Here is an 11404-nt window from a genome sequence, read left to right as displayed (position 1 = left end):
ACTACGGTCACAGGCTTCATTCCCAACCACTCACCACAGCTCCAGACAAATCTCACACTTGCTGCAACATTGCAGTACATCCGACCACATTGAGGCTTATGGGATGGTTCTTTTCAAGCCCCCTAATATAGATCCAATCCTAACCCCGCACCTCCGACGCGTGATATCGTATTCCATTTAGCGCCATTTTACGCTCTGTAAACAGGCCCGGCGAGCTGGAAAAAGGATGTGAGTCAAATTGTGGCGACGGTCGCAGAATGCTCCCGGCACACTGCGGCCTTTGTGCTCACCTCCAAGTTGGGACCACAGTGCAGCGGTCCACTGAGATCACTGCCGTAAAAATAGGGATGTTTTTTTTTCCTTTCTGTCTTATGAGTCACCATATACAGGTGACCAAGATCCACATCACCATTTTTGTGCTACATTTACTAGTTTGTTACGTCGAGCTAATGAACCGAGTGGCCTTTCCACATAACACTTCAACATTAGCATCTGCAACCCCAAATGATCTCTCACCCCCAAGTAACTCCCAAGTTGCCATTCCAACCAGACTCAACATTTTGACAAATTGACAGACTATCATTTTGGGGAACTCTTGTCACTTTCTAATTTTATATCTTGATACCTTTTAAAACAATAAATGTTCATGCTAGCATGCTAACATTGGTATGCTAACATGTAGGAAGATAAGATGCGAAGAGAAAGCACAAATGAAGGATTTAAAAGATTTTACACCTTGCCTTGTAGTCGGGTGGCTTTCAATGAGAATTGATACAATTATAACATAAATAACATAACATTGACACAATTCTTATTTTGTTGACTGATGGACTTGAAATGAAACGAACAACATGTGGTTTGAACTGCAGACTTTCAGCTTTAATTTGACTTTATTTACATCCAAATAAGTTGAACCATGGTAAACTAATTCCTCTCATTGACAGTGTTGACCAAAATCCATGACATTGACAGTTTTGCATACTGTATGCCTCTCATGGGAACGTGTACAAAATCTCATCCTGTCAACTTAATGAGATAATGAGTGCTATGAAATAAATATTTCTGTTTGTAGTGCACCTGGTGTTATCTTGCCTGGAGGTGCTCTAGAGCGTTCACGACAACGACAGTTGTGAAACGGATGATTTGCAGTCTTGCATGCGTATCGTCGCAACTGGAACGGCTGGTATGAGGCCACTAAGAGTGCCGTGCAGCTTAGACGGCGTATCTTGTCTGTTCCATCGCCGCCGTCTGGCGATAAGAAATTGCCTTCGCTGACATATAACGTTTAAATGGCGACTCTTTGTGAACTTCAGCACACAGTGAACAATGGAGGCGGAATTAATCTGCCCCAAGGTGAAACTGCGGCCCCCGTAATTCTTTTGGTTGTACAGGTAGCGTAAAACATTCTTAAAATGTGTACAAGTATGATTCTTCAATTGGCCTTTTCCCATGCAGTACTTTGAATATTTGTTGCATACATGCTTGTTCCTTGTCCTTGTTACTGTCAATAGTGCACTCTAAAAATGTATTGGTTAAAACAAAACTACCAATCTAGTAGGTTAAGCTCGTATTGGCTTGATTAACCAATAAATTGGTCAGACATTGACCATTGCGGGTGGTTACGGGCATACCAATTTTATTGGTAAGCCAAACAACCAATGAAATTGGTTACAATAGAAAGTAAGTCTAGATAGATCACTTGGAAATATATTTATTGTATCAGTTCATTGTATTCTAAATGTATTTATTAACTCATTCACTGCCATTGACGGCTATAAACCTGAAAACTTCATTTGTTTCCTTTTTCTTTTTCTGAGAGAATTCAGTATTGTTCATTGATTTGACATGTCATCATCATTGCTCTCTTCTTTTTTTTATTTTATTTTTTTTTTTATTTTGTATGTTGGTGAGTATGTTGTGCATGTGCGTGTGAGTCTGTACTCATTAGTTCACCTAAAACCTATTAAAAATCCCATACCGTTCACCTAAACCGAAAACTTCAGAATCCAGCTCGAGTCGTGAGGTTGTCAGGAGACCCGAGGAAGGATCAAAGAAAAGAAAGGAAAGTGAAATCCAGCACCGACCAGCCATTACCTACTACCCACCGGGTTACCAACCAGAGTCTTTCACCAACCCCAGAAACATCTAAATTCCAACAAATTAGGGAGACCTCAAGAGACCAAAGGAGAGACTGAGGAAAGGAAGGAAGGACAGACGAAGCAGAGTGAGATCCACAGACATCAGCCTCCACCGATTCAACGACCAGAGGAAGAAGCAGATTGTGTTTGAATTTTGGTAGATGCTGGTGTGGTGGATCTGGCATGCATGAAAACCTCCACCAAAGAGGGGAGCCGTCGACCCCGGCCAGGACAGAGCAAGCACAACCCCCCAGCCCCCCAGGCCACGGCAGCACCAAGGGACAACCCCTGGCATTTTAACTATTTCTATTAGTTTAACTTTTTTCCCACTTTTGTTAATAAGAGTGTGAAAACCTAGGGGGAAAAATTATTGTACATTTAGAACAGATATAAAAATTTTGATTATTCGTGAGTTAACTAGTGAAGTCATACAATTAATTACAATTAAAAAATGTAATCGCCTGACACTCCTAATTTTTATTATTTTCTTTTCTTTTTTTATCTCGTCAGGTGATGATTTTTTTTAAATTGTAATTAATCGCATGACTTCAATAGTTAAGTCATGATTAATTACAAATTTTATATCTTTTCAAAATGTACAATAAAAATTGTTTCTAGGTTTTTATATTCTTGTTAACAAAAGTGGGGAAAATTTTTTTTACTAATAGAAATAGTTCGAATGAATTTTTGACGTTAATAGCCGTCAATGGCAGTGAATGAGTTCATAATTGTGATTAATAGTGTTTAAAAATAGAAATGTATATTCTAGATTTTTCCCCACTACAGCGTGACCAGCTCAGTGGATTAGTGCCTACCCTGAGACTGTGAGGTTGTGGGTTCAATCCCTGGCCGGGTCAAACCAAAGACTATAAAAATGGGACACTCAGCTTAATAGGGTTGGAATTGGGGGGTTTGATCACCAAATGATGCCCGAGCGCGGCCACTGCTGTCAAATGCGGAGAACGAATTTTGCCCCACTTTGGTGGGTGTGACAATCAATGGTACTTCTTTTCGGGTATCCTGTGACCCGTGGGATTCCCCAAAAATGTCAGCCTCTAACACTGATTAACCAATCTACCTTGTAACCTTTTTTATTTTTTTTATTTGACCAATCCGTTTTTAGGGTGTGCCTTTATGGCAGATTTTTTAAATTATGTAAAAGAAAAAGGGGATTTTTTTTTCTTTAGTTTATTACTTTTTTGATTGTATTGAGCAGCCTGGACAGATAAACACATTAATGATGTCACACTTCTGTCACTGATACCCTGTTATGATTACATCACAACAAAACACGCCAAACTTCAAGTAAAGTAAGACAAAACATTTTCTCACAGGCTTACACTAAAAATATGCTTTGCAGTTATTGAAATAACTTGAGAATGATTCATAGCTTCTAGCCGAAGCACCTGTCATCTTTGAGAGCTTGTTTGGTTGCCGCGGCGACGACACACAAACGATTTTATGGCAGATAGCGCTTGTAAAAAAGAAAAAGAGAGTTGCTCAATACATGATGAGGTAACAGGTAACCACTGTTGGACAGGTGTGGCGTGATAACAAAAGGAACCCCATGTTGTTTTTTTGCGTTGCTTGGCAACAGAGGGAAACCCTCAACGCAGACTGCTGACGTCAAAGTCGAGCCTATCGTTAACTCCTGGAGGGTATGCAGGCCGGCTCCTTGATGGCGGCGGCATGGCGGCTTATGATGAGTCACCTGGAGACACTTGACAGGTGAAGGATTGCCACCATCTTCCTTCCCAGAGAGAGAAGTGGTTGCGGGGCTGCACGCTGTGTGTGTGGTCCTTGGCCTCCACCGGGGGAACTTTCCAGCAGACTTTACAACAATATTGCTTTAAAGTGCACACGCAGCTGACTGTTCAATTTAGCTGACCTTGACACACACACACACACGCGTGAAACCTCGGTGCTAACTGTTGGTATGCTAATATACAGCAAAATTGCAACCTAAGAACAAAGAGCATTCAGGAAAATTGATAAGGATGTTACATCTGGCCCTGCAGTCGTGTACTATTTCGGATTAGAATGATAAAACACTAAGATGCTAACAGTTATTGCACATAAAGAGAGATACCAAACTGAGTACATAACGCTTTATAATCAATTATTGTGCCGATTATTTTTCGGAATACTCACTGAATCAGATTGGAAAACATTATTTTAATTTCCATCCTTTAATTCAGAACCAGTCCATTATTTCAAATTGATAGCACAGAAAACATGAAACATGAACTGATTCAGTTAACAGGTTTGACTGATATATCTTTTAAAAAATTAATCGATTGTCAATTAAGCGTTGTACCTGTAATAGTATGCCTGAGTACAAGAAAATGCTAATTGATAAGGATTTTACATAATGCCATCCAGCCGGGTTTCTTTTCTGATCAGAAATGCTAACATTCTAACAGTTGTTGTGCTAACATATATCAAGATATGTACTGGTACATGAGAAAACAAAAGTACATGTTCAGGAAGGTTGACAATGATTTTACAAAATGTAGTTTAGTCAAGTATTATCTTTCTAATCCCAAAATTATCTAATGCTAAAGTTTGGTATGCTAACAAATATAGCAACATAACAATTCAAATACAAACAGCACTCGGGCAGATTGATACGGATTTTGCCTGATGCCCTGTAGGCAGGTACTATTTCTGGTAAAATGCTAACAGTTTGTATGCTTATGTATGGTGCGATAGCAACCTAAATACAAAAGGAATAAAGCAGACAAGGATTTCACATCTTGCCCCATAGTCAAGGAATACTGTATTTCAAATGAGAACTCATAAAAAGCTAACATATAGAAAGAGTGCAAACCAAGAACAAAAAGTGCTTATGCAGATCAACAAGAATTTTACACCTTACCAAGATGCCATGTGGTGGTTTCAATTTCTGATAAGAACAGATCAAATTTATACATGCTAACACTAAGCGTTTGCAACATTGCAAGACAACAACCTGAGTACATAAACTCGAGACTTATTTTCAAGGATTTTACATCTAGCCCTGTATTAGGCAGCTACAATATATGACAATATATCCCAAAAATAGCAGTTTGTCAAATTGTTGAACTTGGTTGGAAAGACCAGTTCAACCCGACTACAACGCACAGAAAATGGTATGCTATGGACAATTTTAGAGGTACTCGAAGAGATCATTCTTTTTCTTTTTTTATGATTATTTTTAGAAAATTCTACAAAGCCACTTGTGACGTTGCTATTGCAATAACAAGTGTTCAAATGCTGTCATGCTAGCAGCTGCTATGCTTCGATATAGCAAGATAGCAACTCCGTAAAGGAAGCGCTAGGCAGCTTGATAAGATTATTACCTTTTTTAAACCCTTATTAATGATAAATGATTAAATGCTAACATCCTAATAATTCAACAATCAAGAGAAAGTTTGTGTGTCTCAGTAGGTTCTGCTGTTTTGGTTAGCAACAGAGTTGAGCTCAGCACTGGACTATTAAACCCTGCGTCAAGGCGTGAAAGTCCAAAGCTCACGCAATGGCTAAATATTAGCCAGCGCTGCTATATTTAACTGGCACTAAAAAGTTTTACCGAGAGTTTTTCCTGCTTGAATTCCATCTCGGAAATTCAGGAGCACTCCTGTGTCTGCCGGCTCAGCAAAGTGGAATTGGTGCGTGTGTCCTACTCGTTCCTGTCAGCGCACACCGTGTGAATTACTACCGCTGCTGCTGCTGCGGTAGCTCCCCAACCTGGCGGCTGTCGGACCTCCCAAGTAGTCTCTAAATAAATCCTATGGATTATTTTAGCGCTATTTTTATAAACGGCAAATTGTCCATTTTTTAAGGTAGTCATTATTCACAGTGTTATTTTTGCATGCCTGTGGCTAAAATACTATCAAAAAACAAGACAAAAAAAAAAGACAAATTACGTTTGCACGGAGACCACACATGGTTTTCAGATTCAGTCCAAAAACTACACATTACAATTATCCAATAAGTTACTTCCCTTTTGAAATATTCTATTATTTTAGGGCTGTTATAAATCTAAGTCAAATTACAACGGTTATTAGGTATAGTAAATAATTTAAGGCTAAAGCTAGCAGCAAATGAGTTAACATGAAAATATGTTAAGTCAAAAGTTCAAACATACAGTACATTTCAAAATAACATGAATTAGAGTATTCGTTTGTCAAAATGTATTTGATGTCATGCTCAAGTTTTTGTATGAAAAAGTGACTAAAATGAATAATTTCGAGCTTACATCACAAGTCAAAATGGTGGTGTTACTCGGTGAAATGACGCTCTCCACTCATTGAAAAGCATTGGACTTTGGATCCTTGTGATTTGATTGGTGAGGGTTATTAGATTTTCAAAATGTGATGAAATGTCATTTGACTACTATAACAATCTGCCTGCTTTGTATGCTGGTCACAGGTAAAAGCAATACGCCGTTTCACCATGTAAAGGAAGCATTGCATTGCGTTGCATTGGGGAAATGTCAGAAATGCCCGGATGTTCGGAATTGTCAATAGCCTACTAGCACAAAAATGTGAAATAAACAAAACAATTTAAAAACACACACAAATCAATACAGCTGCGGAATAGACCCAATAGCAAAATGTAGATTATATGGCTTATGCTTATTTAGTAAATAAATAAATAAGTATGGCTAAAGCTAACAGTTTCTTTGGAATATTTTAGCAAAAATGTAAATGTGTTTAATTTCAAAATTCTAATCCATTACATACAGGTTGTATCGTTTTTTTTTGGTAATAAATAAATAGATAATGCGAACGCTATTGCCTTATTTAGGGTCACTCAACGCAAAAACAAATGCTAGCATGTCACGTCATGAAAAATCTTTGAATTCAAGCTACTGTACATCTGGATTGGAAGAATACATTATCAAAAGGTAGGTTTTATAACGTTTGTTTAAAAATATAGCAAATTCTAACACAGTGGCTTTTTTTTAGTTTAGCACAAACATCAGCCAGCCTGTCTGTTAACATTTTTTTTTTTTTTTTTTTAAAGACCCAACAAACCTAACTAGAATAAGCGAAGTGAACATCTAGACAGCATGGTGCATTACGGGTAGCGGCGTGGTGCATTGTGGGTAGGCTAAACTACCATAGGGTCATTGAAAATGAATTGGATCCAATGGAATGAGCTGGAAAGTTGCTGTTTTTTATTAAATGTATTTTAAACATGCATAGCATGTGGTTTACTGACTTTAGGGGGTTGACTTGCAAGCTTTAAGGTGTGCTGTTATGCAAAGACTGTCACCACTCTAATCTCCGCCATTCAAATGACAGCTAGTTTGGTAGCCCCGCTTTTTCTTCACCCCACGCATGCGCAAACGTAATGCGCACTTTGCTTATTAATCCTCAGATTCAGCACACGTTGTTTCCCATATGGTGAATTCTGCAGAAACCAAAGCTATGGCAATGCTAACCGGTTCTTTATCTTATCATACGTAGCCTGTGACTGTTACGGAAAAAAATGATGAGAATGAATTATGTGTTTATATATATATATCTGTTTAAATAAATAAACTTTCCCCCCCCCTTAACATCAATGCTAGCCCGCCAGTTTTAGAACATTATGAAATCTAACAACTAACTTGTGTTGATTTATAGTTAACATGTTATCTTTAATTCATAAGTGATGATTTATGGGTGTTGTAAGGACCGGATGCTAACTCGGCTCTCTGTTACTTAGCTAGCCGCAACTGTATGAACGGAACATCAATGCTTAGAGCTTAATATAAGAAAGAGATCCTGGAAGTTCTCCTCTTGTTATTCCTGGAAAGCCTCCCTGGATTCTGTCACGCCATCCTAAAGACACAAAACAAACAAAAAACCCAAATAACACTAGCAGCTTGCTAGCTGTTTGTTTTGCCGGTTAATAAATGTGTCATCCTCCAGTGCTCTTATCCAAACCAAAAGACAAAAGGGATGACTTTACAAATATGCCAACTACTACCACCTCAGCGTGGTGCTGTGACATGCCCCGCCACGCTGAAAGATTGCGTGGAAGTGGCAGCAATAAAAGTCCTCGGTTTGAAAAGCAAACATCTCCGCTTAAAACAAATACAGGTGAGTTGCCATGTTCCAAATGAACGAGCCATGAAAAAAAGACGACGTACAAAAGGTTCCAAGTAAATGTCGCTGGAGGGCCCTGGGAATGGACGAGCCTTGTCTGGGGACACAATAGAGGCTGAATAACACGGAACACCTGGCCGTCGCATGAAACTTCAAAAGCTTTTATGACTTTCTCTCAATTTCTTTTATGTCATTTAGGAAATAGCCCAACAGTCCAGATATGAAATGTAATGTAGTAAATAAATGCATAACAAATGTGAATTGAATCTGAAAAGAAAAGAAGACGGTACCGAATGTGAAACATGGAGGAGGGCGCTCTGTTATATTCTGGGGCTGCTTTGCTACTCTGTGCAGGGTACAATGAGATCTCAAGACGACCAGCTGACCTCCAGGCCGCCCTCTGGTTCCTCCCCGCATCCGACAAAGTGAGTATTTTCTCTTTTCCCGTTCCTCTGGAAATGTGATCTTGACGTTTATTTATTTTCTTTGCGCCGTCCTAATGCCCGCGCCATACAAGTGCATGGCAACAGCAGCAAAACAAAGAGAAATTCTTTGGGCCCTGACCACTTTTTTTTTTTTGAATTACTGATCATGTATAAACCCTCTGTGGCGGCTCGCAGATTGCAAACATCAGGGCCTTGTGGAGCCTGCATGCTAACCAGCCCTCGAAATAGGCCCGGCTATTTCCGCGCACGGGCTGCGGGGGGAAACATGTGTTTGACATCAGCGTCACGCTGCACAAGCCAATGCTGCTTCACCATTGTCCCCTTCCGACTTGCGCTCCAGTAATGTAATTACAGCAATCAATCAACAAAAGTCCAACTTTTGGATTCTCGGTGGTGACCAGGGTGCGAGCGAGGCGGCAACAAGTGGTTTTGTTGCCCGCTAAAGTCATAGCCATGCATCATATTTGAAAGCTGGTCTTGTGAAATGGTTTGAAAGACACAAGGATTAGGTGATGGCAACATGAAAAGAGGCGTTAAACGCTGGAGGATTTTCTCTTGAATCAAGTCCGTTCAGAGCGGTTGCCGCATCAGAGCCGCAATAAAAGATGAGCACACAACCAAGTAAAATGGCAACTTTTTGTCAACTTTATTCTTTTTTCTTCATTTGTACTGTGGCTTTCACACACAAGAACCCATCATACGTTACTATTGTTACTTTAATACCTTACGTAATATTACGTTACTTTTGTTACGCTTTTACCTCAACTTTGCTTTCTACTTGTTTACTTTCAGTTACTTTTAATGTTACCTTTTGTTTGGATGTATTTGCATTTTACTCTTTTTGACATTTGTATTTCCTTTTTGCTTTATCTTTACTTTTTACTTTTAAGTTTCCCTTTTCGGTTTTTAACCATCCATTTACTTTTACTTTTTAACATATCTTTGCTTTTGTCGTTTTACTTATCCTCACGAGGGTCCCGGGCGTGCTGGAGCCTATCCCAGCTATCTTCGGGCAGCAGGCAGGGTACACCCTGAACTGGTTGCCAGCCAATCGCAGGATACATACATATTTTTTTTAGTTTACGATTATCTTTTCTTTTACTCCTAAATTTCTATGTTACTTTTTATTTTACCATTTCCTTTTATTTTCTTTACTTTTTAAGTTAACTTTGGTTTTCTATGTTAATTTTTGTTTTTTGCAATACTATTGCTTTTTTATTTTCTTTTAAGCTTTACTTTTATGTTTTACTTTATACTATACTTTTTACATTTTATTTTCACTCTTTAATTAGGGATGGGCGAGTACCGATAACAGATCTTATTTCAAGGTATCGGTATCAGTTGCCAACTTGTGGACAGTTTATGATCAGGAACTACAAATTAGAAATCAGAAGAATAGAAACATTTTAAGTAAAAATGCTGTATTGGGATATAAAAAAGTATCTGTCATTCACTCTAAAAACAGTTGGGTCAAAATTAACCCAAATTGGGTCAAGAATGGACCGACCCAAATTTTTCAGTTAAATACTAAAAAAGTTGAGTCAAAATGAATAGCTCACAAAACAATTTAACAAAAACAATTAAACAAAAAGCAACACAATTTTTGGGGGGTTGCTTTGTGGGTTAGTAATTTGACCCAACCTTTTGGGTTAATGAAATAACCTAATTAAATTGGGTAAAAAAATAAGCAAATGCAACTTCCTTTAACCCAAATGTTGGGTCAAATGAAATTAATGACCAACAAAGCAACCCAATTATTTGCCGTTGTTTGTGGGTTATTCATTTCATCCAATTTTGGTGGTTAATTGAATAACACAATTGAATTGGTTCAAAAATTATATTAATAACCCAAGCAACCCAATTTTTTGGGGTTATTTGTGGGTGATTAATTTGACCCAACCTTTTGGGTTAATTGAATAACCCAAAAAGTTGGGCCCCTTTTTTTGACCCAATGTGAGTTATTTTTGACCCAACTGTTTTAGGAATGTTGTTTTTAGGGGTAATATCATAATTTTTTGATATCAAAGTACCAGTGGTATTGGTACTTGGTATCGGTATCGGTGATTACTCAAGAGTTAAGTACAGTACTCCTACTGATTTTGGTCTGGACAAAAAGTGGTATTGAACATCCCTGGAGTACCTTTAACTATTACGTTTGGCGTTACTTTGGCTTGTAACCTTGACCTTTACCCTTGCATTTTATTTTTTACTGTACATGTGTGTGTGTGTTTTTTTATATACTTTACTTTTCCTGCTTTTTACCTTACTTGATTTTATGTTATATTATTCTTGACTTTTAGTTTACTCCACTCTACTTTCAACTGTACCTCGTGGTGAAGGTTGCTGGGTCATGCGCGGATGAAAAGTCGACTGAATGAAGTTTGTTCTGGCGCTCACAACCTTAATACATTTGGACTTGTTTACACCTTGAAGGCGTGCGGGAGGCTCCTGTCACTCAATGGCTTTGCACTGTAGAAACAGGCGCGCGCTGCTGTTATTCAAACTGCTTCCTGTGACCCTAAATTGGACGTGGGGCTGAAAAGGAGCAGACCACCCCCACCTTCACAACCCCCTAACTTGAAGCCCACCGCTTTGGCAACCCATGAGTGTTTACCCAATCAGCTTGCGGGGAAAAGGACCCGCCGGCTCTCTAATTTTCCAGCCTGCAGCCATATGGCGCTTTGGTGCCGTAACCGCTCGCAGATGAGCCCCAAATAAGACGTTTGGGGTGCATCCTCTA

Source organism: Vanacampus margaritifer, chromosome 2 (genome assembly GCF_051991255.1).
Source record: "Vanacampus margaritifer isolate UIUO_Vmar chromosome 2, RoL_Vmar_1.0, whole genome shotgun sequence".
NCBI lineage: Eukaryota > Metazoa > Chordata > Actinopteri > Syngnathiformes > Syngnathidae > Vanacampus > Vanacampus margaritifer.
This window is presented reverse-complemented; position numbering follows the sequence as displayed.